Below are 25,037 nucleotides of genomic sequence, written 5' to 3'. Positions count from 1 at the left end.
AAGTCTATAGCCTTTCTATATACCAATAACAAGCAATCAGAGAAAGAGCACATGGAAACACTCCTGTTCACAATAGCTGCAAAAAAAATAAAATAAAATATCTCAGAGTAAACCTGACCAAAGACATTAAAGAGCTCTACAATGAAATTTTTAAATCTTTAAAGAAAGAGATTGAGGAAGACACCAGGAGATGGAAGGACCTCCCATGCTCATATATTGGAAGAATTCATATTGTGAAAATGACCATCTTACCAAAAGCAATATATAGACTCAATGCAATCCCAATCAAAATCCCCATGACATACTTCACAAAATTAGAAAAAAAAAATCCTTAAATTCTTATGTAAGCACAAAAGACCCCGGATAGCCAAAGCAACCCTGAGCACAAAGAGCAGCACTAAGGGGATTACTATACCAAACCTCGAAGTATACTACAGAGCTATCATCATAAAAACAGCATGGTACTGGCACAAAACTAGACACATAGATCAATGGAACATCATTAAAGACCCAAACCCATGTACACGAAATTTCAGCCACCTGGTATTTGACAAGGTTGCCAAGAACACACAATGGAGGAAAGACAGCATCTTCAACAAATGGTGCTGGCGAAACTGGATCTCCACCTGTAGAAGAATGAAACTAGATCCTTATCTTTCACCTTATACAAAAGTCAACTCCAAATGGATCAAATACCTCAATGTTAAACAGGAAACCCTGGAACTATTAGAAGGAACTATTGGCAGTAACTTACAAGATACAGGTGCAGGAAAGGATTTTCTAAATTGGACAGAAGTTGCTCAGGAATTAAGGTCAGCAACCAACAAGTGGGACCTCACTAAACTAAAAAACTTCTGTACAGCAAAAGAAACAATCAAAAAAGTGAAGAGAAAACCCACAGAATGGGAAAAAATCTTCACCAGTGATACATCTGACAGAGGTTTAACATCCAGAATATATAAAATATTCAAAAACAAAGAAGTGAGAAACCAAATGACCCCATTAAAAGACGGGCTAAATATTTCTTCAAAGGAAGAAATAAAAATGAATAAGAAATGTCTCAAAAAGCAGTCAACATTGTTAGTAATTAGGGAAATGCAAATTAAAACCACCCTAAGGTATTACCTTACCCCAACAAGACTGGCTAGGATTAAGAGCACAAATGATACCAAATGCTGGCAAGGATGTGAAGAAAGGGGAAATGCTCATTCATTGCTGGTGGGATTGCAAACTCGTGCAATCCCTATGGAAAATGGTGTGGAGAACTCCTAAAAAACTAAAAATGAGGGGCTGGAGAGATGGCTCAGCGGTTAAGAACACTGGCTGTTCTTGCAGAAGACCCGGGTTCGAATCCCAGCACCCACATGGCAGCTAACAACTGTCCGAAACTCCAGGCCCAGGGGATCTGACAGCCTCTTCTGACCTCTGTGGGCACTGCACAACACGGGTGCACTTACCTACATGCAGGCAACATGTGCATACACATAAAATAAAAATAATAATAAACAAAATATTTTTAAATGATCTGAATTACTTTGTCACAGAAATATCCAATTATTTTAGAATCATCTGTTAAAATTAAAAAGACTTTCTTTTCTCCAGTGAATTATACTTTTGTCAAGTCTAAGTTGCCAAATGTCTTTATTAAATGGATCTCTTCCAAAAGACACATATATTTTGAAATCTAAAAAACAAAACAAAACAAAACAAAAAACCAAGTTGCCCATCTATCCACGGGTCTGTTTTCTGTTTTGGACTTTACAGTATTCTACTATCTCTTTGCATCAGTATTACTCTGCCTTGGTCACTCTACCTTTATAAATCTTGAAATCAGGTAAAGTTAGTTTTCTAATCTCTCTCTCTCCTCCTCCCTCTCTCTCTCCCTTTCCTTCTTTCCATTCCCCTCCCCCTCTCTTTCCTCCTCCCTCTCCTTACAGGGTCTTGCCAAATAGCGCTAGCTGGACTAGAATTCAAGGCAATTCTCCTTCCTCCTCCTGAGGGCTGGGATTACAGGCATTTGCCATCACATCTGGATTTAAAGTAGTTTTCACCAAAAAAAAAAAAAAAAAAAAGGCAAAATTAAAAAAAGGGATTTTTTTTAAAAACCTTTTTTAAAAAAAAAAAACAACAAATTTAAAAAAAAAAAAAAAAAAAGGGTAAATTTAAAAAAGGGAATTTTTATTAATAGCTTTTTTTAAAAAAAAAAACAACAAATTTAAAAAAAAAAAAAAAAAAAGGGTAAATTTAAAAAAGGGAATTTTTATTAATAGCTTTTTTTAAAAAAAAAAACAACAAATTTAAAAAAAAAAAAAAAAAAAGGGTAAATTTAAAAAAGGGAATTTTTATTAATAGCTTTTTTTAAAAAAAAAAACAACAAATTTAAAAAAAAAAAAAAAAAAAGGGTAAATTTAAAAAAGGGAATTTTTATTAATAGCTTTTTTTAAAAAAAAAAACAACAAATTTAAAAAAAAAAAAAAAAAAAAAAGGCTGAACTTAAATAAGGGAATTTCTATTAATAGCTCTATTTAAGAAATAAAACCATCAATTCTAAAAAGTAAGCAAGAAAGAAAAATTTAAATAGACAAAAATGCAAACTTCACCATGATGCCTATTATAAGTTAAGCATTTTGCAGGTGCGATTTATCAGCTTTTCTATCTGCTAATTTATGTGATTTAATCAAACAGTCCCAATTTTAAACTTGCTAATATAGCACCCATTATATGCTCAGACATGTACTGAACTCCAGTCAAAGGAAATAGAAGGCAGTGTTTCTATGCCATTTATCTCCACTTGGGAAGAACAGTACAGAAAAAAATCAACTTTCTCAAAAGTGAGTAAACCAAAATAAAAATAACAGAGGAAATAGTTGGTCCAAAACTACCACAGAAAAATAAAACCAGATGGGATTATTGTGAAGACTCCCTAAAGGAAATTATCAGTCGGACTTTGAGAAAAATGGTGGTGATCTTAGGATGAATGAGATCAGTGTAAAGAAGAAAGCACAATGTCATTTAGGATTATCCTAGCAACACCAGGCAGTGCGACTGAAAAGGGAGGATTAGAATCGGGAGGAGGAATTGGCTGCTCACCCTAGAGTGGTGGCTATTAAGCTACCTTGAGATAGTCAAACAAATATTTATTTACTTAAAATGCTCAATCCTGTTCAAAATTAGAGCTTAATGATCTAACTGCACTCAAATATTTTCAAGCAATATGAAAATCACAATTGCACTTTCAAAATTTCACTCTTGCGGGGTAAAAACAACTCTCCACACTCATCTTGAACAGTAGTGAGGCCTCGGGGCTCCAGAGACATTTACAGTGAACTCTGACGGCTTCATTGCCAAGTTTGCCCACACTGTACTTTTGCGATTATGTGATGGCTAGCAAGTAGAGTGCTTCCCCCATCCTTTTAGCAAAAGGAAAAGACCAGCTTTCAGCATATGGAAGCATTTTCATATTGTCAGTTCTGGTGGGGTAGGGAGGAAAACAATTTGCAAATGCCATTCAGTGAAATGTACACTTTCAAGTGAGGCTGATTAGACAAAGTTTCATGTGGCAAAAGCTGCATTCAACAAATCTTTTCCCTTTTGTCAAGAGGGAATGTTCAAATTTGTACACAATACAGCAGACTGGTCAGGAAGATGGAAATTGAGTAAAAACCATAATGTTCTTAAGAACATCATGGGAGATTTTTAGAGAAGCCCTCTGAGTGCAGAAGCCTGAAATTTGCAAATGAATTAGCTTAATTTTTATTTCAAACTCCTTATACAAATATTGAAGTGGTGGGTAACAGGAATGGGCATAATAGGGCAACAGTTAGAGAGGGTGGTGGAGTCCTCTGAGAGCTTCTTCCTGACACTGTCCAAGCCTGTCTCTTCCCTCTCACTTCTTTACTTCCTTTATATAAACCAGGGAAGGGGACGCCTAGGCAGCAAAGGATGGATAGGAAGAAAACCAAGAGAGGTTACAGAATTGCTATCAGCAGGGAGGCACATTAAGGCCTCACAGGAGAGAAGCTGAGGACAGAATGCAGACAGGAGACTGAAGTGATCTGAACAGTAAACAGGTAAGAACACAGATGGTATGTTTGGCCTTCACAAGGAAATGTTCCCCTAAAATCATTGGCTATAAGGATCAAAGGTAAGAATCAAGAGTTTTAACCTTTTCCACTCTTAAATTTCTCTAATTCAAATATTTTAGCAATAAAGTCAGGAATCTTGACTGAAACATATATATGCCCAAATAACGGGGAAATTAGGTTTTTGTTTTGTTTGTTTTCAGTTTTGTATAAACACCAGTAATTCAGACACAAGGAAAACAAAATACATTCAAATAATAACTTGAATCACAGAATGAAATGATAAGTAATCCCAAAACCAAGCCTAAATAGAATTTGAGATAATTGTAATGAAAGGTCAAATGGTCCCCTCTACTCTCACTTGGACTGAACATTCTACCTATGCCTTTAGGGATAGAAAGGAGAATGGAAAAGTAAACAGAAGAAGAAAGACGAGGGAAAACGAAGAGGGTGAGAGAGAGGGAGAGAGAGGAAAGGGGGTGAGAGAGAGCAAGGAAGGGAAAGTAGGGAAGAAGAGAAGGGGAGGGAAAAAGAAGGGAGGGGGAATGGGAGGAAGAGAAAAAGGGAAGGAGAGAGGGAGGGGGAGCAAAGGGGATGGAAGGAGAGAGGGGGAGGAGAGGGGAAGGAGAGAAGAAGGGAGGAAGTAAGGAAAGGAAGGAAACATTGGTAGAATGAATAATATGAGTAGAATTATAACTTAGCAAAGTATAGACCAAACCTAAAGTTACCAGGAACCGGGTCTTGCTTTCCACTAGCTCTATGGCCTCATTCTTCAGGGCTGTACTAAATATGCTTCAAATGTTATGTAATACAATTTGTTACATCATTTCCAGGCTGCATTTCAGGTTGTAAATTAATATTATAGTTAAAATTTCCTAAGTGAATGAGAAGATATTTACACAAAATTTCAGTCATTTGGTCTTTCATTGTAAATCAAATCCATGAAACTTTCAAAAAAGACAGAAGTAAATTTCTTGTTCTGCTTATCTTAGCCAAAGGGCTAGGCCAGGCTCATAGCTGAAGCAAGCAGCAATCAGAGGCCCTGAACATCTTGCTAGTTAGTGACTGGCCTGCTCCAGGCAACTCTGAAACCTTAACTTTGATAACTCGAGGCTAAATGTCAATTCTGATAGCTTGCCCAAGGGAAAAAATTTTTTAATTAATCTCTTCATACGCAGTGCTTCTTCAGGGAAATGATGAACTGTAGTCCCGTGCTGTCTTAAAGTTAGCTAATTCTCATGAAAGGCTCTGGGAGTTACCCTTCATTCAGCAATATCACAAAGAGAAATTTCCAAACCTAGTCAAGATTTCTAATCTTTCAGTCTGCCAACATGCACTCAGTGTACACTACAAAAGGTATAACTTAAAGCAAAAGGATATTGCTCTCAGAATATTGGAACGCTCTGTGGAAAGGGAAATTAGCTCACTTAAACTAATCAAAAATAAAGGAATAAACAGTTTGGCATTGCATGTTAACACAACAGGAATTCAAAGTTTAAAACACTAGTTGGGCTAGGGGCTGGAGAGATGGCTCAGTGGTTAAGAACACTGGTTATTCTTGCAGAAGACCCAGGTTCGAACCCCAGCACCCACATGGCAGCTAATAACTGTCCATAACTCCAATTCCAGGGGATCTGACAGCCTCTTCTGTCCTCCGTGGGTACTGCACAACATGGGTGCACTTGTCTACACACAGGCAATGCACGCATATACATAAAATAAAAATAATAAATAAAATATGTTTTAAAAAACTAACTGGGCTACAAAATACCAAAATAGCTTTACAAGAGAGTTGGAAAGAACATAATGAGATTTGCATGAACAGAATCAGTAAGATTTGACAGGAGGGAAAGCATTATAGGTAAAGGAATAATGCAAAAAATAAGACTTCTGAACACAGTCTTAGGAGTAAGATTGAATATGGTCTAAGGTATAAGCAACTAACTTAAGTAAAGCAGGTGCTTGCAAAGAAACAGTGTTGAAGAAATGACAGGAGTCTGGCTTATGAATGGCTTTAAATGCCAAGGAGGCAAGTATAAACTTGAAGATTAGACCAAAGAGAGTCAAAATTGATTATTATAAGGGAACCAGTAGCATGAATCTCTTTAGATGGTTTTAAAAACCACGTGATCAAGTTTAGAGGCCAGCAAAGAAGTTGTTGGAGTCATGCACCGGTGAAATGCTGAGTCTCAGACTAAGAGCATCCATTTGGAGAGCAGTCAGCATGTGTGGACTCTCTCAGTGTATTCTGCACATGTGAATAAGGCAGGGCATTTCTGGGGCACAGAAAGATGAGGCAACAAATGCTCCTTGTTTTAAGATTAAGTTTTAGGGTGCTCTGTTATAACAGTAGATAATATAGGACTGAAGCCAGCAAACGGAACACCTTATGAATAAGATAAGGAAGAGAGACAAGGAACTAAGCAAGTATTTGCCCTGAAGATAGTGTTAGAGTGAGTTCTATATAAACTGTTCGCACTTTTGCAGGACTCACTTGGGGTTCAAGGTCTTTATTTCTGTAAGTTTCACTACATTTCACACCCTATCCTGGCTCAATCCTCCATCTTAATTATACAGACCTAAATAATCTGAAATTCATACTCTTTCATGTTTTTCTTTTGAGATATTATTAAACTTGGGGTTAAAATATCAGAGGGCTTTTATGAGTATCAAAATCTAAAAATCTGCATTTCCTTGTCCTCTAATTGGTAACTGCCTAAAGTAATTTAGAAGTTGTTTATAGAAGACTTTCTTAAAAAGTATAAGAAAATGAAGTGATTAAAAATTAACCTTTAAAGTGAACAATGAATGCTCAATTTTTAAGTTTATTCAAACAACAACAAAATTTTCAAATTTTAAAACAGTCCCAAATTAATCTACAATTTTGCCACTTAAAATACAAATAGGCTACTACCAATCTTAAGGAGCTGTAATCAGGACAAATTCTTACATTGAAAATGTTTCTGGGCTTTTACACAGAACAGCTGCCACCCAGGATGACTAAAATAACACAAATTAAATGTAATTGAGTTAAAGGACCACACCAGGTTTGTAATTCAATTTGTCCTATGTGGTTTGGGTTTCGGTTTTTCCCCCCCTCCAGCAAACCACAGTTTGAAATTTTCATCAAATGAAAAGTACAAAGGAATATATAAGGCAAATATCTATCATGAATAATTTACAGAAAACCCACTTTTACAATTTGGACAGTTTTTTTTTCTAAGTTTGATGGCAGCAAGCACTTTGTTGAAACTTCTTACTGCCAATTTCTCACTCTTTCACAATCTATCCTATCTGTAAGTTTCAATTTGATCTAGTTTCCTAACATACTATTTACCTACAAGTACTGAGTAGATTCCAGGTCAGATGGAAACCCACTTATTGGCTTTAATCCAAAACCCTCAAGGTCATAATGAGAGTCAAGGGTAGAGCCCAAATTTTCACTAATGGCATTTTCAGCAGCCTCAGATATGGCTGATTATCTTTTGTTGAGAGATATGGCTAATTACATTGTCATCACTATGCTAACAATTTTTTCCTATGACTCTAGCTATCATAGCTCTATCCCTAAAATAATGTTTAACTAAAATGCCTTAAAATTAACCAACCCTAACCTGTCGGTATCTACTCATACAAGTCAATTTGGCACCAGGAGATTTAGAAAAAAGAAGACTTAGAAATTTAATGTTGCCTCTCACTATGCCCTTTCCATTAGAAGTCATGGATTTGAAGCAAAATTTGGGTTGAAGAGTTCTCCAAATGAGTAGCTCTCAATTCATGGTATAATAATAATTCCAAAAAAAAAAAAGGAGTCTAATGTAATTAACAGGCCTCATTTCAGAAAATCTTATTTACAACATTTCTCTGATAAATACAGCTTAAGCAAAACACAGCAATAAGAATGTGTATCAGGTATGAAGATGTAGCTTGATGTTAGAATACTTTCCCAGCATACACAAAAGCATGAGTTTGTTCTCTAGTTCCGGGAGGGAGGGAGGGAGGGAAGGAGGGACAGAGGGAGGGAACATATATCAACTTGATAGCCAATCCAAAAATAGACTCACCCTATCTGATATTATAAAGTATTTGAATTTTTCTGCATGTATTATACAGTCATTTTGCCCTCAGGACAATAACATGAATACTTTTACTAAGACAAACTATTGTCACTACAATTTTTTACTTTGGCAAATACAGACATGAAAAGCAGATATCCTAATAATTTTCCATTACATAACACTCCTGAATACACCATAAATCTGACCCTTTTAAAACCTAGCTTCTTTCCAGCTGTCTTAAAATTCTACAACCACATCCAAGAAACTTTAGCTTCTTCAATTGTTCAGGCAGTATAGTTATTAATAATGCCAAATGAAGAGGGAAAATAGTTTTTTAAATATATTTTAACAATATTTATATCATGGAGATAAAATTCTTTTAGTTGAGAGACCAGTTATTCAATCTTCTGCCTGTTGTCTAATACCACCTAAAATGTATGGTGCCTGTTCCTAAAAAACAAGACTCATAAGTACTTCTAGTTAATTAAAGGGGTCTCATGAATAAACCAGATGTTGAGTACAAAGTGGTTAAGATTACTGCCAGCTAGGACATGCATAAGGCATGCAAACAATCTTAGATGCTTAATTAGTATGTTTATTCCGGATAGATAAATATAGACTTCTTAAAGATAGGGGAATATACTATTGTGGCAAAAGTATCCTATATCTTAAATTCATTCACATTGAAAGTCAGCTCTACACAACTTTAAAAAGCTTAGTTTCAGTAAATTAAATGAATCTCAAATTATATAGTCATTATCATTTAACAGATTGAGAAATTAAGGCACAGCAAAGTGATGTGATTCACCCAAGGCTAAGTGTCAAGATTACATCGCAGCTAGAAAATAAACAACCAACTCTTTCCACCAAGGCAGAATGACGCAAACAGTCACATAACATTCAGCAATCACACAACAAAACACATCCCAGGAGGAGTCTGGAAAATATCAATAACTAAGTATTCTTCAAGACTCAGCTCAAACTCAAGTCTTATCTGTTACAGTTCATTCCTTCTATCCATTTTCTACAATTGTCTTTAATAATAATTTATGTTTAAGTATAAAGCTATAAGTCAGTTTACATTTGCAAGCAAAGGGAAAAACAAGATCAAGGTCAGTCAATGGAATCCTCTCTAACTGTCCTTCCTGGTTACTTGACTGATGGATTTCTAAAATTGAAAAGAAATCAAAACAGTAACTTTTTTTAACCCACACAACCATATTCTTTGAGGAGTGCTACTAAAACAGCAGAGAAAAAGAAAACAAGTTCTGTTGGTATAAGAAGTGTAACAGGCAAACTTGAAACTAATCAAACATAAGTCATCTTTTTAGTTCACGTGAAACTGCTGAATAAGGAAACAGACCCTTCTTACAACATCAGTTCGAAATACCTTGTGTCTGAAGCATTCCAGAGTAGTTTACCTCCTGAGTTATAAACATGACCATCTCATCTTAGCAGGCTATACTTACAAGTTTCATATGTGTTTATAAATACTTTGATTGTAAAACATATAGTTTAAAAATTGCAATGTTTAATATTTTTATGTGGTAACAAAATAGATCCCAGATGCAGAATATACATGGCAAATGCTGCTGGACTTCATACAATCAAGTGTCAGTTTTGTTCACCAAGTAGACACCAAACATTGAAAGAATTCTTACACTTTCATGGGTTGATAGGAATTTGGAAAGAACAACGAAAAAAGAAGGAATTTCTTTAAAGCAATCCCTCCAATAAATATCTACTTTTGCCTACAATTATTTTCCTTTATGACAAAATTTATGGGTATTTTTCATCAACAAGAAGTAAAACAGTTTTTTTTCAAAGAGGCTAAGAGTCTTTTATATGTTTTTATAACAACAAGCAACCAATCACAAAAAGATGAAAAGTGGAATTCAGAAAGAGACTCTGGCAGGATTTCTAAAAGACAGCATTATAATTTTATAAAGGGGAAATTTTATATATGCCTTTCTATTCTGAGGTTATCTAAATGACAGAGCTCATGAAGAATATTTCAGCAAACATAATCATACAAGCAAATGCTTTTTTTTTTGGTTTGGTCTTTTTAAAAGACCAAAAGATGAGCCGTTAGCTTTTGTAAAAGCAACAGAAGACTTGGGACATTGGCATTGGGAAGAACTAAATATACCCGGGACTGGCTGCTTTTGTGTAAGTTTTCATCATTGTTCTGCCTGACATAGAGCACACATTGCTAGCCCACAAGAAATAAGTGATCTACTCTGAGTACTTTCTCACTTCTGTGAACAATCATCACTAGTACAATAACTATCTACCACTACCTACTTAGGATCTTTACTGAGGAGCACAGAATAACTTGCCGAAGTGATCCTCATTATTTTGCATAATATATGTGGATCCGTTAAGAAATAATATAGGGGTTGGAGAGATGGCTCAGTCTATCTAAATTCCCTCACTTTAGGAAGATCAGCTCTTCCTCATCCAGCAGTAATCAGTTGCTAATACTCCTTCAACTAAGATTGGGGATCTGCTGTCCATTTCCCCAGTTCTATGTTTGGTTTTCGTCTGCTTGAGTTTGCATGGGTCTTGTGCATGCAGACACCATTGCTATAGGTTCATATGAGCAGGGTCCCAGGAGCTTGTAGACTCTGTTTCCATATGGTCTTGCACCTCCTCCTCCCTAGCTCTTACAATCTTTCCACCCCCTCTTCCACATTGGTCTCTGAGCCCTGGGTGGGTGAAGCTTAATATATAAGACCTGTCCAAGGACCAGCATTCTGCAGACTCTTCATCTCTATACTTTGGCCATTTGTGACCTTTTGTGTTCCTGGGCCTCCATCACATAAGGGAACTTCATTAATGAGAATTGAGAGATTCATTAAGCGTCCTCTTTACCCCTTGTTCTATGTTCAGTGAGCCTTAGGTATAGAGGTTGCATTGTAGATGTGCCAGTTAGACTTGGGCAATTCACAGATAATGTCTGTGTGTGACCAGTTGTGGAACTCTGTAATAGACTCCATCTGGTACAAAAGAAGCTTCTTTGATGAGTGGTGACTGGGATATTTGTCTGTAAACATAAGGATACATATTTTGCACATAGTAAGAAATTGCATTAGTCTAGAGATGTGACAGTCTTGGTGCTTTCAATAAGATCCAAGATCTCTCCAGCCATGTGACTATGTTTATAGTACCACACATGAGTTTCTTCCCATTGAGTGGGCTTTAGTCCAATTAAGTAGCTGTTGATTGCCACCCAAGACTTTTAAAATGCATTAATGTGACAACTCTTGATCCTTATACATTATTTTTTTATTTTTAATTTACTTATTTTTATCTTATGCGTATGAATATATTGCCTGCATGTGTGTGAGTATACCTGTGTCTTGCAGTGCCTGTGGAGGACAGAAGAGAGCATTGGATCCCCTGGAACTAGAGTTACAGATGGTTGTTAGCCATTACGTGTGTGCTGGGATTTGAACCTGGGTTTTCTGTAAGAATAGCTAGTGTTCTTAACCACTGAGCCATCTCTCCAGCCCCTCTTATCCATTCTTTACTCACTTGAAAAGTGAGATAAGGTAGAAGCAGTACATGTGGAGAACCAGTCTCTTAATTCTTGAACCTAATCACTGCACCAGGGATCTTCTGTGGCTCTTTTCTTTCATCTCTAGCCACAAAAATAAGAGATGCCGCTTGATTTCCCCAGAAGTCTGAAGCTAGTCCGCACTCTGGTCTAGCCACTGCCTTGTTGCTCCATTCTCTGCACCTGGGCTGTTTCTTCATGATGTTATTGTTTAATTTTTTAGATATAATCTTGCTATGTAGCCCAACCTAGCCTGGTATTTACTAGGTATCACAGGCTGGCCTCAAACTTAAGGCAATCCTCCTGCCCCAGCCTTCTGAGTCCTAAGATCACAAGCATATGCTGTCTTTCCCAGCAAAGGGTATTCTTTATAAACCCTGGTTTCCTCAATTCCTCCAATACTAGGAGTTTATCAGTTAGGGCACTCTTGAGTGCAAGGACCAGTATGATCAAAAGAGAAAATAGCGAGCCTTCGAACTCGGAGGAAGGTGATGACACTAGACTAAGTGTGTGTGTGCTGGCAACAGGAAGCAGACACAAGGTTAGCGAGGATAATGGCAGAAAATAAGGCAAGAATAATCTGGCTGGGGCCAGACTATAAAACCATGGTGTGACAAGGTGTTTCAGTTTTATCCCTTGGACATTAATGGAGACGCATCAAAGGTTTTTAAGCCAAAGAATATGATCAGATCTATCTCTAAAGGAAGAACTTAGACAGCAGTATGCAAGACAGATTAGAAAATGGAAAGACAAAGTAGATAAGCAGCTCTCCACAGAACTGAAATGAAAGATGAAAGGGCCTATCAGGGCAAGGGCCAAGAGAACAGAGAAATGGGAATAAATATTTTCAAAAGCAATTTCTGAGACAGAGGAGACAAGCCTTGTTGATAGATTGGTTGTGGAGACTAAGGAAACATAAGGACTCAAGATGAAGTTTCCAGGTAAAAAGGCAGGAAGGTCATTAATGAAGTCAGAGAATACACAAGGGCTAGTGTTTGGGGCATGCACGGAAAAATGAGTTAGATTTGCTGAACTATTTGCTGGGCTGCCAATTCTTACTAAGTAAGCTCTAAAAGGTAAGGATGTTTGCTAATTTTCTCTGCACTGCACCCAGTGTGATGCCATGTGCACCTTACTCAGTTGTGAGACTGGTGATCCTGCCAACCTAGGCCAGAACTGAGACTTGATGATACTTAATGTCTTTCTTCAAAGTGAGGCATGGAAAGGAAATATGAGGCAAGATGGTTTGTTTACATTTCTGTCAAATTTCTTTAGTAATTTCCAAAATAAATGTCCAATAATAATAGGGCTTTTAACAGGAAGGTGTATTGCTAAGAGCAGCCAGTGGTAAACCATAGTACCTCTCACAACTTTACATTCTACACATTCCAATAATCAAGTCATATCACCCTTAATTCTCTTCCTTGCTCAGGAACCTGTACTACCACTTAAGATTCTATAGCCTGCCACACCCAATAGTCAAACATAATCTGAGCCATTTAAACAATTTAAGGGGAAAAAAGGAGGAGGGGGTGGAGAAAACCCACTGCTGTTTTATTTTAAAAGCTTTGGGGGAGGTATAGGGGAAAAAAGCACCATTTGTTCTGGTTAATGTTGTTGTGCAATGTTTTCTGGGGTTTTGCCTTGTAGGCATGTTGAAATCATAACTAAATAAATCAGCTCTGGCAACACAAAGAAATAATATTCCCTGCCCCCATGGATGCCTGAAGGAGTGATGGCGTCTTCTTGGGATGTGCCACACTTTGGAGCTTTGTTTTTAACCCTCTGCCAACTGAAGGTTTTGTTTTATTTTGATTTTGGTAACCACAGTAAATTCTAAATTTTTACAAGCAATTGCTTTCTTCCTCGGCACAATCCCACTCCCATTCCTTCCTAATTCCTGAAGCTGCTAGGTTCAATAATGGCCAAACTGCTGATCTCTTTCCATGATGAAGAAAATACTAATAAATTAAGTATATGTCCTGACATTTACATATTACCATACATGTGAATTATGTTAAGATTCTCATCTTGTCTGCCTGTTCTTATTTTTAGTTACTCCTTTTATTTGTGTTTGTGTGTATGTGTGCAGTGTGAGTGTGTGTGTGGGGGGGTCTTGTGTGTGCCAATATGCATGTTGGGGTAAATAAGAGGACAACTTTTGCGATTTGGTTCTCCATTTACTTTGTTTGGGGCAGAGTCTATCTGCTTTCCTGCTGCTATGCTCCTACTCAAGGCTAGCTGACCTTGAGCTTCCTGGTGAGTCTCCTGGTCTCCGTGGCCCATCTAGTAGGAGCACTGGGATTACACAGATTCATGCTACCATGTGGTTTCTGGGATCTGAACTCAGGTTGTCAGGCTTGCTGGGCGAGTCCTTTTGCCCACTGATCCATCTCCCTACCCTTTACTTTTTTCATAATTTTTATTTTTATTTTATGTGAATAAGTGCTTTGTATGCATGTATATAAGTGCACCACTTGCATGCAAGCTCTTGAAAGCCAAAAGAGGGCATCAGATTCCCTGGAACTGGAGTTATAGATGGTTGTTAGCAGTATATGGGGCCTAAGAACTGAACCAGGGTTCTCTGCAAGAGCAGCCAGTGCTCTAAACTGCTGAGCCATCTCTCCAGCCATAAAATTAGGTTTATACTTATTGTAGGGGAAACAACAATGGAACAATGGAATGGCTCAATCCATTCACTTTAGTTGGCTACAGGATGTTAGTTAAGCAACTTAAAGTTAGGGAAAGACTAGAAGGTTTTCAGACACCTTTAACTTTAAAATTCGGACTGTAGGCACTGAAGTTTGGCTCAGTGGCAGAGCACTGGCCTGCCCTGGAAAAGAATCTGAGTTCAATGCCTACCCCACAAAGAAAAACAGGTGGAAAAAAAACCTAGCAAAAAACTGGTTAGAAATTCTCTAATATGGGGCTGGAGAGATGGCTCAGCAGTTAAGAGCACTGACTGTTCTTGCAGAAGACCCAGAATTGAATCTGAGCACCCACATAGCAGGTAACAACATCTGCCAAATTCCAGTTCCAGGGGATCCAACGCCCTCTTCTGTCCTCCACAGGCATTGCACAACATGGGTAGACTTATATACATGCAGTACATACATACAGGCAATACACACATACACATAAAATAAAAATAAAGAAAATAAAGTCTCTAATACATATAGTTTTGCTAACAATAGTCTTTGCAAGGTGCCACTGTCAAAAGTTATGAATTGTTTTATTATTGGAAAGATCCCACTACTTAGGAAGAAAGATTGCAATCCACTGATCTAGTCCAGCTCTGTCATAACAAATAAAGGGGCTGAGATCAGGATTGGAAGAAATAAGCACATCCATAAAATATCATGCAGCTATTAAAAACGATTGCGAGAGAAGTCATAATGAATATAAAAGAAATGGAAACATAAAACTGTGCAAGTACAAATTTGTTTTTCAGAGTAGTAAATTCACTGTAACATTTTCATTAAAGCATTCTCATAACAGATACTCAAAATAATACAAAATGTACCCCAAAATGCAAAAACCATCCAAATTCTCACCACTGAGAAATATCCAATAATCATGGAACATCATTCTAGACAACTACTCACATGCACACAGAGAGAGGGAGAGACTGAAATACATTTACTACTTTTGGAATAAGATTGTAGTCACTTTAAAAAAATCTATTCCAACTTTACTTGAAATCTACAAAAGCTGAAATTTAAAATCTTAAATGATTTTCACTCAAGAAACATTAACTGAAAAATCCTTTAAGTTTTAAGTGATAAAAATTATTTAAAAAGAGCGAATTAATGTTACTTTAAAAGAACTACTTTACTGAGGCCAGCCTGGTCTCAGTGAGTTCCAGGCCAGCTGGGGATACAGGAAAACCCTGTCTCAAAATGACCAAAAAAAAAAAAAAACAAAAAAAAAAACTACCTTAAGGGGCTGGCAAGATGTCAGTTAAGAGCACTGGCTGCTATTGCAGAGGATCTAGGTTCAGTTCCCAGCACCCACATAGTAGCTAACATCCATCTGTAACTCCAGTTCCAAGAGATCTGACACCCTCTTCTGGTCTCCACAGGCACTGCACACAAGTGATACAATAACATTCATGCAGGCAAAACACTCATATACATAAAATAAAAATAAATAATTATTAAAAAGAACTACTTCAAAGTATATGCAGTGGTAAATTGTTGGTATGAAAGACAAGAAGATTAATATTCTCTGATCCCCAATTCCCGTCCACTTATTTCCCAACTTCTTTGTATTTATTAGTTTTATTTTACCATTATGTTTACACTGAATTCTGTTACCAGTTTCTATTTTTTTGAAATATTTTATTTACTACTTTTGTTTACATATATGAGTGTATTGCCTGCACGTGTTTAAGTGCATGCATGTTGTGTGATGCCCAGAGAGGTCAGAAGAGGGTGTCGGATCCCATGGAACTAGCGTTAAGGATAGTTGGAGTTACAGTGGCCATGTGGGTGGTGGGAATCAAACCGGGGTCCTCTTCAAAAGTAGTCAGTGCTCTTAACCACGGAGTCATCTCTCTAGCCCCAACTGCCACAGTTTTTACATCATACATTTATATGTAAATATATTTACTACCACAATCAGTCTTTGGTTTGATTCTTCTCTCAGGGGGCTAAATTTTAGAAAGATCTTACAGATGCTGCTTTTTCTGTTCTCTCACACTTGAGAATTTGCCTGTTGCCTTTATGCCTCAAGAGCATCTTAGCTAGAACATGGTCATAAGTCACACTTTGCTTCAAGACCATGTAGATACTGCACCTCTAATACTGCACTGTTGTGGAGACATCTGTCTGCTTTTGCTTACATGACTGAAGTCATCTTTCTTGTTCAATTATAATCAGGATATGACTTGATGTCAATTTCTGTCTACAATTTTCAGTATGCAATGAGTCTTTCTGATCTGCAGACTCAGTTCATTACCACATGATTTGGCTGGGTCACTTCTCTAAATTATATTTTCAGTTTCATTTTTTGGGTACTCTTCCTCCTCACAGGCATCAGTAATCTTTTTATTGACTGGTCTTTCTGCCATGTCTATCACTGTTAACAAACTGCTTTAATCTTTGTCTTTTGCTGCAGGGAACGCTGTGATTTCAAGGTTGTGCTCTGAAAGTGACTACTCTCAGCCCCTCTATTCTATTCCTCACTGGCTCCACATCATTTACAAGTTTTCCAGTGTTCTGGTTTTTAGTTTGTTTTCTGAGATCTGCACTTTTATTTTTTCATCAATATGAATCCATTTTGAATTTTTACTTATTTGTGTGCACATATATGTATAATTATATATATTTGTGTACATGCACATATACTAGAACCCCCCCCAAAAAGAAAACTGTAAGAGTTTTTTGTTGTAGCCAGGAATTTCTTTTCCCTTTTGTCTATCTGAATTTCCTGATTCTTTTCAATAATAAACAGATTTGTTACTTAAATATCAATGCTAATTGCCAAACAAACACATATGTAAATATTATACCATTGAATATTTCTAGAAACAAAAAAGACTAGGAAAAAAATTAACGGTAATACCAGTGAAATAGTTTGTGTAAGCAAGCCAGTAATTAGAACTGTTTCTTTCAACTATAATATGGTTTTCAAGAAGTTTGCTTCTGAAAGAATAGCTACATACTTTAAGAGAAGTATCCATCCAAGGGCTAAGCATCTCTATGCCAATCATCCAAACCATATGAGTTTTCAAGAATAATATTCTTTCTTCGACTATATGTACACTGTAGTCTTTGAAAATAGGAAGGTAATCTGTGCCACTATCCAATCTGCCACTATCCAATCTCTAAGACAGAGCTATACAGTGGATGTGAATTAAAACACCTGTCTTCATGGCTGGTTTTTGTTCTTCTGTTTCAGAGATTAAGCAAGTATAAGCCTCAGAAAGATTCCTACATCAAAACTAGTGGTTAACAGGCCAAAGCATCACCCAGTGTTCTTGCAAATATATCCATTTTAACTTTATTTTCTCTTAGATGTATTAAGAATACACTGATATACCTACACTAACTTTCATGCTATCAAATTCCTAAAGTCCTGTGACAGGGCTCTGGTTAAAAAAAAATGTATCGTTCTAAAGTGAAAGATAACAATTATCAGTTATCTAATATGTTGAGCTTTAAAAAAAAATCATTAGAGATTGGAGCCAGGCGTGGTGGTGCACGCCTTTAATCCCAGCACTTGGGAGGCAGAGGCAGGTGGATCTCTGTGAGTTCCAGGCCAGCCTGGTCTAATAGTGAGTTCCAGGCCTGCTGGGGCTACAGGGAGACCCTGTCTATAAATTTTTTTTAAAAAAAGCTTCATTGAAAGGTAACAAAATCAAAGATGATGTACAGAAAATAATCATAAAGATCTTCTCTCTTTTTCAGAAAGATATGAAACTAAGCTGTCTGACTTCAAATAAGAAATTTAACTTCTCTGAACTTGTATCTTCACCTCCACAATTAGACAGTGTTTCTGTATAGTACTGTATTTGATACCTTTATACATATATATGTAAACATGTATATATACACATATATATACACATATATATGAGACTAATAGTGTTTTTAAAAAGAATGCCTCATTCTGGCAGAAACAAACAAATATATAATTAATAAAAAATTATCAAAATACACATGCTTTTAGGAAGAGACACTATAGTAGGCTTTGCATCATAAATCTTAATCATTTGTCATTTAATGAGATTGAGAAACACATTTATCCCTATACTGTTTATTTTTCAATAAATTTCTAAAGAAAACATTGGCCCAAGTATTGAAACCCTGGAATCAAAAACAAACACTGTGAAAATCCAAAAATTATAACCTGTCAGAACTGATGATTTTGACAGCTAATTCCTATTTTACAAGTATAAATATAGTAGGTTATAGAATAAAACATACAGGAGAGATGACTCGGCAGTTAAGAGTACCTTCTGCTCTTCCAGAGGACCCAAATTCAGTTTCCAGTATCCATACTGGGTGGCTCACAGTCACCTGTAGCTCCAGCTGCAGATCTAACACCTCCTGCCTCCACAGGCACACACACACACACACACACACACACACACACACACAAAGTTAAAATAAATCTTTGCCAGGCATGGTTACACACACCTTTAATCCTAGCACTAAGGTGGCAGGGGCCAGCCTGGTCTACATAGGGAGTGCCATGCCAGTCAAGGGCTTGTTAGTGAAACCTTGTCTCAAAAAATTAAAATAAAATAAACAAATGAAGAATCTAGATAACAAACATTCCAAGAAGAATTACCAAAAAAGGTTTATACAAATTTTTTTTCCTGAAAAAACTGAAATAAAATACCTAGTAAATAGTCCTTAAAAATTCTTTTAAATACCCAACACCACATGCTAGCTAACAACCATCTGTAACTCCAGTTCCAGGGGATTTGATGCCCTCTTCTGACTTCCTTGGACATTGCACATACAGATGCACTCATGCAAGCACAGGCAATACACTCATACACATAAAATAAAATAAATAAAATATTTTTTTAAATTCTTTTATGTATAATAAAAGCAGTAACTCTAGGAAATGGGCATAATAGGCAAGGTGAAGGAGGAAATAACGGTTTTCATTAACATGTTAAAAGCTACTTTAGCTGTCTAAGAAGTTTCTTTTTAGAATCTGGAACGTTCTAATAAAGAAAACTAAACTTAACAGCTTTGAACACATAAATGAATGCCCAGCATTGCAATGTAATAAGGCAAGTTTTAAAATATGGACACTTTGAAAGGAAGGCACACATTAAAATTGGTTTGGGCATCTTCAAAAGTACTGAAACTTTACTCACATGGCTATAGCCTCATCTCATCAAGTTTGCGTTCAACTCTCCAGTACTATTCCAGAAGCTTGTCCTAAGTAAGCACAGGCATGAAAATAAAAAAATACTTTCTCATTATGTTTTCTATTTCCTGTTTTCTCTATTTAGTCTTAACTCCATACCACATTTATCTGATAACTTCTTGGTGTTAATTCTCAAAATCAAATTTTTCCATCATGAAAACCATATGTGTGGCATCTCTGAATTTTTCATCTTTTTATAAGAGAGTAGTTCTTTGTGGTGGCATAAGACTCATGGCTATATGTGTAAAAGCCTACTGCTGGCCTGGTCAGGCACTGAACAGAATAGTCCACATCTGTGTTCTACAGGTATTAATAATGATCAGAGGATTTGGTCAAACTGAAGGCAAGAAAGGAAAAAAGCATCAAAGCTCGGTGTGGTGGTGCACAACTTTAATCCCAGCACTTGGGAGGCAGAGGCAAGGAGATCTACAATTGGCTAGTTCTAGGCCACCGTGGCTACAGGAAGACCCTGTTTCAAAGACCAAAAAAAAAAAAAAAATCATCAGTATCAAATGAAAATAAAGTCTCATATACAAGCTCTATGCTAACCATAGGCTCTATGCTAACCATTAGGCAAATAAACAAACATCCTTGTCTTCCAGAAGTCCCCACACTAGAGCAGATGATGTTGACACAGACATATAAACAAACATTTACCATGTAGAATAGAGACTTAATGGCTGCCACGAGGGCAGAATAGATCAACAACAGTTAAATGTTTATAAAATGTGAGAGACTTATTGTGGGTCATGCATTTTCTATAATGCATATAATAGTCTCTAGAATTGGTGATGGATAAGTGAAGATATGGTGACTTTTCTCTTGTAAAAGTGCTTGTTTTTTTTAATAAGAAATCATATTTTACCATGTTGCCACCTGACCCAGAATGCTAAGACTCAAGTGATCCTCCTGCTACAGTCCCCCAAGTAGCTGAGAATATAAGTGATTACCACTGTGCTCAGCCTTCTCTTCAGTTTTGAGTCTGTTTTTAAAAATACACCATAATAAAGACTTTACAGTACAGACATTAGAGATTCCCTGGACTCCAGGCACAGTGAACATCTTTCAGGCCCTCAAATGTGCCGTGCTCTTTCACATCCAGGTATTTTGCATTGCTTTAATCATGACTCCTCCTATTCCCTCTTACCTTGACCTAGTCAAATGTAACCAGGCTACACTCTCTCAGCTTTCCCCAGGAGCAAGACTTTTGAGTTTTGTTTTTCTACTCCAAACCTTTCTGGGTTTGTTTTTCTCCTTTTTATACTGATTCTTGCCATATCCTAGTTTATCATCTGTTCCTGGTCTTTCACAGGACTAAAAGAAATCCCCCACCTGACTAGCAAAACACAAGAACATGGTGTCTTAGTTTCTTTTCCTCTTCCTCTGATGAAATACCTGTCAAAAGTCACTTGAGGAAGAGTTTATTTTAGTCCACAACTCAACGTGCAGTCCATCATGACAGGCAGGTCAATGCAGCGCAAACCTGAAGCAGCTGGCCACACTGTCTGCAGTTAGAAGAGATCAAGGAACAGATGCATGCTGCTTGGTTGTTTTTCTCAGGTTATACTGTCCAGGATGCCAGTCAGGAAATGGTGCCATTTCCTTCCCAACTCAATTAACATAATGCAGACAATCCCCCACAGGCATGCACAGGGCCCATCTCCCAAGTAATCTTAGTTCTGTCAAAGGTGACAACACCAACCATCACAGAAGGCATTTAATAAAGTTTGGTTGAATAGATGAATGACAGACCACTCTATGACTGAAACAATTAAAGTATGTTCTACACCTTGAGAACACTATTTTCCAACAGAGATTTCTGCATTACTAGTAACGTTCAATATTTATTTATGCTGGTCAATGCTCTAGCCACTAGCTACATATGGCTACTGAACATCTGAAATATAACTAGTGCAACTGAGTCTTTCTGTATGTGTAATTTCCATTCACTAGCTACGAATGGTTAGTGATTAACATATTGAACAGTGTAATTGTAGAGTCTCAATGGGAACATGAAACATTATGTACAATCTGGCTTGCTTGCATTGTATACATACTGAAATTTAAATCACAGTTTATTGATATAATTCAAATTTCCTAAATGAAATTTCTCTTAATTGGTTATGTGCATTTTGAGGGCAGGCATTAGATTTTGCTCATCATCATCTTATATATTGCAAATACTTAACATTTTAAAGGCATTTAACATTCCATTAAACAATAGAGATTTAGGCACGCATCTTCCTCTGGGACAAGAGCACCATCACAGGTGGAAATGGACCCTGGACTGATACCGATTTATTACATTCTAGAAATCAGTAAAATAAAAAAAAAAAAATAACATAAATGAGACATTTCCACGTTCTGATGTTACACAGCAGATAAAAAGAATCCCAGATTTCAGGGAAACTAGTCCGACCAGGCCCACAGGAAACGGAAATGGCTTCTCTAGCCAGCGCAGTTGTTGCTTTAATTTCCGTCCCTTCAAGGGTCCTTATGTGGGGCTGCCCTGGGCATTGCCTGAACAAATATCTAACAGGTCTGCAATAGACACATTCCGGAACTTTGTAGCGCGTTTTCGAATTAGCCTGCCGCCGGGGCCCTAGTTGGCCTTCCTTCCTCTGCTCTTTCGCTCCGCCCAAGGGACCCACGTGACGTCAGGAGACCTTCGAGCAACGTCCTGCCTCTCGGAGCAACATGGCTGGTGGTGAGGCCGGAGTGACTCTTGGGCAGCCGCACCAGTCCCGACAGGATCTCGCTACTTTGGATGTTACCAAACTGACACCACTTTCCCATGAAGTTATCAACAGACAAGCCACAATTAACATAGGTACAATTGGCCATGTAGCTCACGGGAAGTCCACTGTGGTAAAAGCCATTTCTGGTGTTCACACTGTCAGATTCAAAAATGAGCTAGAAAGAAACATCACCATCAAGCTTGGATATGCTAATGCTAAGATTTATAAACTTGATGACCCGAGTTGTCCTCAACCAGAATGTTACAGGTCATGTGGAAGTGGTACACCCGATGAATTTCCTACTGACATTCCAGGAACCAAAGGGAACTTCAAATTAGTCAGGCATGTGTCCTTTGTTGACTGTCCTGGCCATGATATTTTGATGGCTACAATGCTGAATGGTGCAGCAGTGATGGATGCAGCTCTGCTACTGATAGCCGGTAATGAATCATGCCCTCAGCCTCAGACTTCGGAACACCTGGCTGCAATAGAAATAATGAAACTCAAGCATATTTTGATCCTACAGAATAAAATTGATCTGGTAAAAGAAAGTCAGGCTAAGGAGCAATACGAACAGATTCTTGCATTTGTACATGGAACAGTAGCAGAAGGGGCTCCGATTATTCCAATTTCTGCTCAGCTGAAGTACAATATTGAAGTCATCTGTGAGTACATAGTGAAAAAAATACCAGTGCCCCCAAGAGACTTTACTTCGGAACCTCGACTAATTGTTATTAGGTCATTTGATGTCAATAAACCTGGCTGTGAAGTTGATGACCTTAAGGGAGGTGTGGCTGGGGGAAGTATTCTAAAAGGAGTATTAAAGGTCGGCCAGGAGATAGAAGTGAGACCTGGTATTGTTTCCAAGGATAGTGAAGGAAAACTCATGTGTAAACCAATCTTTTCCAAAATTGTGTCACTTTTTGCAGAACATAATGATCTTCAGTATGCTGCCCCAGGTGGTCTAATTGGAGTTGGAACAAAAATCGACCCCACTTTGTGCCGAGCTGACAGAATGGTGGGTCAAGTACTTGGTGCAGTTGGAGCTTTGCCTGAGATATTCACAGAATTGGAAATTTCCTATTTCCTACTTAGACGGCTTCTAGGGGTACGCACTGAAGGAGACAAGAAAGCAGCAAAGGTCCAAAAGCTGTCTAAGAATGAAGTGCTCATGGTCAATATAGGATCCCTGTCAACAGGAGGAAGAGTTAGTGCTGTCAAGGCTGATCTGGGCAAGATCGTTTTGACTAATCCTGTGTGCACAGAAGTAGGAGAAAAAATCGCCCTTAGCCGAAGAGTTGAAAAACACTGGCGTTTAATTGGTTGGGGTCAGATAAGAAGAGGAGTGACCATCAAGCCAACTGTAGATGATGACTGAAGAATCCAAGTTCTTTAGTGGTGCATTTGCATGGAGTTAGAATTTCTTTAACAACCTAGGGGTATATTTTCAAAACAGTACTATGGAATTAAGTTCACAGCCCATGACTCTAGGTAGCTATAAGGTTATTCACATATTTTTATGATGAAAATTTAACCTCTGCTTCTAATATAGGGACTACAAATAAATGTAAAACATGGTGTATATACTATTGGATTAAATACATTTTAGCAGAAGTTAAACATTCTAAAATAAAGTCTAATTTATCCATCAGTGAAGATTTGAAGTGAAAATTTTCTATAACCAGTCTTTGCTATAGCACATATCATGAACCTGTCTAAAATAAAATTTGTCTTTTTCATAATTGTTCCGTGAGTAGCTCCATGCTGAAGGACAGTTGTACCAGTAAAAACTGGAAGACACAACTGTGCTTGAAGACCAAGTCCTCTTTATTTGACCTCCATATTGTGTGTTATGTTATGTTTGAAATTTTAAGGGAAAACTAATGGGTTCAGGTGATCGTGGCTCTTAGACTACGAGTGCTCAGACTCATAGATGAAACTTTCTTCTTATTCTTTTGTTGTTGTTGTTTTGTTCTTTGGCAAGGTCTCCCTAGTCCCTGCGTGCATGGAAGTCACTATGTGGACCAGGCTGGGCTCCATCTCACAGAGATGTGCCTGCCTCTGCCTCCCAAGGGCTGGAATTAAAGGCAGGCACCACCATGCCTTATTCTTTTCTTTTCCTGGACAGGAACATAGGAAGTCAGCCAGAAGTTCTCACCTTCTTCTGGTGCCTGAGACTATTTCTTCATTACTTTATGCCTACAATTTCAGTTTTCCCCTTCTGGCAAATAATATTATAATAGTTGATTAAAGATCATTTTAAAAGTTCTCTCCAGGTTTTATCTTCTGGAGTTTTTGTTTCAGTGAAACTAGGGATGGAACCCAGATCTTCTTGCATGCTAGGCAAGCAGTCTACCACTGACTGTACACCTAGCCCTGGTTTTTCTTAATAGAATTATGGTGTAGATTGTAGAATTAATGCTCTTTGGTCCTTGCCAGAGGCAAAAGATGCTCAGAAGCAAAGAGTGAGTCCTTTTGGTTTCTAAATCTAATTTTCCTCTCCCTGCACTTTTTCTGTGCTGTGTTTTAAATTTCTATTTGATTATGTTTCTGTTTTGCTAGATACTCTGTAAAAGCAATGATTTACAACTCTGGCTGATATGAGAATTGCTGAGGAAGCTTTTAAAAATAAATCTTTTTTTTTAAATAATATGTCCTATGGTAGAGTTCAGGCATTGATACTTTTTTGTAAAACTCCCCAGTGTTGAGA

At 37.4% G+C, this 25,037-nt stretch overlaps 1 protein-coding gene and 1 pseudogene across 8 annotated transcripts in view; one reads left to right on the top strand and one right to left on the bottom strand.

Moving 5' to 3' along the window:
- Positions 1-25,037, bottom strand: part of Rad51b (RAD51 paralog B) — a 617,902-nt gene that overhangs the window by 485,154 nt on the left and 107,711 nt on the right. The gene's annotated exons all lie outside the window — the stretch shown is intronic.
- LOC103749300 lies at positions 22,272-23,731 on the top strand (annotated as a pseudogene). The gene has a single exon (XR_001872881.2). The product of XR_001872881.2 is annotated as a eukaryotic translation initiation factor 2 subunit 3, X-linked pseudogene (transcript).

The sequence above is a fragment of the Nannospalax galili genome, unplaced genomic scaffold (assembly GCF_000622305.1).
Source record: "Nannospalax galili isolate Female #2095 unplaced genomic scaffold, S.galili_v1.0 scaffold285, whole genome shotgun sequence".
In the NCBI taxonomy this organism is placed as follows: domain Eukaryota; kingdom Metazoa; phylum Chordata; class Mammalia; order Rodentia; family Spalacidae; genus Nannospalax; species Nannospalax galili.
This window is presented reverse-complemented; position numbering and strand designations above follow the sequence as displayed.